Below are 5,363 nucleotides of genomic sequence, written 5' to 3' on the forward strand. Positions count from 1 at the left end.
TATTAATACCATTGGTAAAATAACAGTGGATAAGTCTTGTACTGTGAGTACCAAAACTTCAGTATTATTACCATCTCAAAACATTATTTCTGTTTTCTCCCAAGACTTTGTTCGNTACTGTGAGTACCGAAACTTCAGTATTATTACCATCTCAAAACATTATTTCTGTTTTCTCCCAAGACTTTGTTCCCGAGAATCCTTTAGTTTACATGAATTCTAATATAACTAATAAAATTTCTAAATATCAGCCTGAACCGTTAACAGAAAATAATTTCATTCAAGATTTGAATCAATTAGCAGATGACTCAATAGATCTCAATAATCTTGAATCCACAATAGCAGAGTCTTCCGATCATTTCATCTTAAATACTCATATCCCATTTCTTTACTGTCTCTTTCTAATAATAGTAATTCTAACTTCATATGCATTGTGTAAATATAAAAATACCACCCGACAATATAAACCAGATATCGCACAATGTACAAATTGCAATGAAAGTATGGTCTGAAGTCTTGTTAATTTAATTATTTTATTGTAATTTAAGAGTATTATATGTAAGTAGTATTTCAAACACTACTTCCATTTAAGGGAGGGAGTGTTATGAATACTTAACTTAGTTTTAATATTGTCCCACAATTGTAATAACAGATAATCATAAATTGAATTGTAATTGAGGTCGGCCTAAAAGAATGTGTCTATAAAGTATTTTTCGGTGTTGCAAAACCGGGAAGTGGGCCGACTGCGACGATTGTAATGCAGAGCATCGTGAGTCATTTGACAATTATTGTATGAATACTATCACTTTTATTTTTAATAAACTAATTAATTATTCGGCAATACTATTTTATTTTATTCTATTTGTTACTCTCGTAACACGATCGGTCGGCTGCCACAATACCTTGTATATCGACAATCATTGAGGTGAGATATTGGTTTTGGGTATCCATGAATTGTGCTCTGGACCAAATCCTAACCATTTAACGAAGCACTGGTCCCCTCGTGTTCGCAACACTCGTTCGACTAAATACATGTGCGGATAACTGGTATTGTTCAGCTCTTCGGTGTAAAACAAACCACGTATTGGATTTCCCTGATAGTTTTCTAGATAGTATGTTGGCGGTACTGTTTGACTAACCTTAACTACGGTAAACAGTTCGGTGCTCCAGTTTGGTAAGTAACCCTTATCAAACACTGATTTATGTACACTTATCCGCACCTTGTCTCCCACACGGAATTTTACCGGTAAATTATCCGGTATTTGACGCAACTTGAACCGAACCAGGTCTGGGTTTTTCACCGCTTGCACCGGTGTCATTCCGATTGTTCTATGTTTACGCACGTTATTGTAGTCGTGCAACAGCGCAGACAACCGATTCACCCATTTGTACGAGTCACGTGCACTAAAGTCGTGCCACATTGCGTTTTNAGCCACGTGCACTAAAGTCACGCCACATTGCGTTTTTCAGCGTGCGGTTAAAACGTTTCACTAGACACGCTTTTATCGTGGAATAAGTAGAGTAATGATTGATTGCGTATTGTGACATCAGTTTTTGAAATTGTTTATTGTAAAATTCTTTACCATTGTCCGTTTGCAAAAGCTTAGGATGACGACCATGTTTCAGTATTCCGTTCATAGCTANGACCATGTTTCAGTATTCCGTTCATGGCTGCGGTAACTTCGTTGGCCGTTTTATTTTTCAACGGGATGGCCCACGCGTATTTTGAAAATCCATCGACGCACGTTAAAATATACCGATGTCGTCGATCAGGGTATGCGCGCATTTCCACGAGGTCAGCATGCCATATATCATCGAGACCTTGATATTTATCCGGGCACGGGTATATGTCCTGCGAGCCTGCCGGTGGAGTTCGTTAGCAATANTGCGAGCCTGCCGGTGTAGTTCGTTAGCAATGTTCTTATTCATAACGCCGCTGGTATCTGTTCAATGTAACCGGCTTCCTGCAGCTCTTCCAATATAGAAACGATTTCCGGTGAAACTCCAGTGTTGCCAGCCGACCGGGCTGATATCAATAAACGTAAACGTTCCACGAGCTCGTTAGTCCCAGTACACGTTATCTTTTTTCTTGTTGTTCAATCTTAATTGTAGACCCGCACCGATAATGGATGTGTCACTGATGTTGCTGCTGCTGCTTTCAAACAAGGGTAAGGNTGATGTTGCTGCTGCTGCTTTCAAACAACGGTAAGGAATTGTTTGGGTTACCACCATAACCGTTATCAAACAATGGTTTAATGGTGTTTACATACTTTTGACCTCCTTTTTTCAATGTTCCGTCTTTATTTAAATGCACACCGGTTTTGCCGAGAATCGTTTTGTACGTATACAAATCCGATTCGGAGTAAACACCGGGATTTTTCGAAAACAGTAAATCCACAAGACCCATAGTGAGCGGGAATTTTTCATCTAAAACATTAATTGTTCCTCTGTTGAGAAAGATATTGTCGGCTTCACCTAATGTCATTGTTCCATCTGGTGATACCTTTGGTCCATACATTTTATCTCTGTTGGGGTTCATTGACCATTGATACATGTACTGATGGAAAAACCCGTCATCGTGTTCCACAGTGTATCTATCATCCTTTAAACTCTTGATAGTTTGCTGTAATTGATCTTGTTGTTGATGTTGTTTTTGTTGTTGTTGTTGTNTGTTCTTGTTGTTGTTGTTGTTTTTGCTGTTGTTGCTGTTGCTGTGACGCAATTTTATCTAATGGTTCAATGATTGGCGCCAACTGACGTTTTACGCGAGTCAACGAATCCGCTTCGCCACGACGCAATTCTGTGTACTGTTTTCGAACATTTTCCCGGGCTTCAGTCAACAGTTTCAGCAATGTTTCCTTATCGGTACTCATAGTGTAACAAATGTGTCAAACTTGTATCTGTATCGACCGTCGTCCCGCGTAAAGTCCAAACAAATCACTGCGAATCCGTACCGATCCTTGTTCCAACACTCTTTGCAAAACTCTTTAAATTCTCCAAATTTCATATCGCAACACACGAATTCATCGTACGCGTTCCGTAGATTAACTTCATCCTGCCGGAACAACACCACCACATTTGTGTTGTCACGTAACATTTGTTTTTGTATACGCGAAAGTANAACATTTGTTTTTGTATGCGCGACAGTGTTTGGGAGAGAAAAAAAACATCAACTTGCCTGTGTCGTCCTCGCGCGAAATAATCACACATTACATTTTGTTTTTCCATGAGAACATCGTCGAATATAAAAACGNACACATTACATTTTGTTTTTCCATGACAACATCGTCGAATATAAAAACCGAATTGGGCAGGATGTTGTCCACCAACGGTACATCGTCCCCGTTTTCATAGGTAAACAACTGCACTCCTTGGACGCCGCGTAAAACATCCACGAGTAGTTGATACTTGCACTGATGCAACGATTTCGAGTAAACGTAAACATTTTCAAATCGAAGTCCGTTGATATCGGTCAGTAGAGTAAACATCAAGTTTGTTTTTCCACAATTTGACGGTCCGCAAATCAATGCACGTATTGTGTTTGGCAATAGTTTACCGTGTTTAATAGGTGCAATCTCACTACTTTTCTCAATATTCACGATAGGTAGCATGAGAANTTCAAAATTCACGATAGGTAGCGTGAGAGTCTGTTTTTTGAAACGCATCGCACGTCATCGAACAATAACCGTCAATATGAAAATAATGGTTAAACAGAGACAACGTGGAAAACGAGGTGCAGGGATATTGAATACTGTAATCAACAAATTACCATTCGAAGCCCACATTCCAGGTGTGTGTAATTATTCAAAATAATTCCTCGCAAATAGTTTTATCATTATTTTAAATGTTTATCATTTAGGTTATCAATTTGCGGGTCCTGGAACACGGTTAGAAAAGAGATTAAAACGAGGTGATATTGGGGTGAACCCGCTTGATACTGCTTGCCACAATCACGATATAATTTAAAGTAAATACAAGAATCTCGAGAACCGTCATAAAGCGGACAAGGTGTTGGAACATCAGGCTTGGGAACGAGTGTTGGCTAAAGATGCTAAATTGCCTGAACGAGTCGCAGCTTGGGGTGTGACCAACGCGATGAAATTGATACGAAAACTGGGTATGTGTTTCAAACGAGTTGTGCATGCGGCCAAACTGGATAAAAATGCTCAACAAATGGATTTACTGAGTGTGGCAAAACAATCGTTGAAGGCGGCACGACGTGAGGTGAGAAAGAAAAAAATTCCACTGCCTCGTACCATAAACGTTCCAAAAACTAAAGGCGGTGTACTACCGCTTATACCTATATTTGCCGGACTGTCGGCGTTGGGAGCTTTAGCCGGCGGTGCTGCAAATGTGGTCAAGATGGCTACCGAACTTAGCCGTAAAGGCAATACAGCGATAAGCATGGGTAAAGGATTTTACTTGCAACCATACAAATCGGGGTTTGGTTTCAAATTGACAACGACGACGAGTACGAAAAAGATGACTCGAAAAAATCAGACGAAAAAAACAAAAAACTAATTTCAAAGCTACCCGATTGTGCCTTGTACGATGTTGAAATTGCAAATTTCGGTAGTCGAGCGTTCGACCATAAAGTGTTTCGTGGCGTGTTTTGTCGTGACACATTATCTAAGTCGGGGCCAAAAACATCCGAAATGGCTGTAGTGAACTTGGATCTTTCCACTAACCCTGGCACAACCGGATTATCAAGTGTCCCAGACAAGTAGTTTACTATCCGTTAAATACAAACGTATTGAACACGATTCGAATCACATTGCNTATTGAACACGATTCGAATCGCATTGCTCGATCAGGACGGTCAACGTGTCAACCTAAGAGGTGAAAAATTAACAGTGCGTCTACACATCAAACAGGATGGATGAAAGTACGATGACGTTATGGGACCGTATAAAACAGTTTGATTCCTCACAAATTGGATTATTTTTGTGCATACCAGTCACAGTCGTGCAACTATTACTACTCCTTCAAACATTCGTCAACAGCTGTCAGCTGATAAACAGTGACAACAGCAACAGCAACAACAACAACAACAACAACAACAGTTCAGCCACAATTTATTATTTGGNCAACAACAACAACAGTTCAGCCACAATTTATCGTTTGGAAGCACTGGCTCGAGAACTTTATTCAGTCGACGACCGTGTCTTTATACTGGAAAAACGTGTTGACACTCTTTAAATGCCTCTGAGTTTCAACCGGAGTGTAGTGCACCATCATTTGAGTGATGACATATACTCTACGACGGAGCAATCGGATAATCGTGCGACGCTGTCGCAGCAGCAACTAACAAAGAAAAATATTGAATTTTTAAAATCGTTGGGTTGTCGAGTCAATCATGGCCGAGT

Source organism: Daktulosphaira vitifoliae, unplaced genomic scaffold, assembly GCF_025091365.1.
Source record: "Daktulosphaira vitifoliae isolate Bord-2020 unplaced genomic scaffold, ASM2509136v1 Scaffold_1, whole genome shotgun sequence".
Lineage (NCBI taxonomy): Eukaryota > Metazoa > Arthropoda > Insecta > Hemiptera > Phylloxeridae > Daktulosphaira > Daktulosphaira vitifoliae.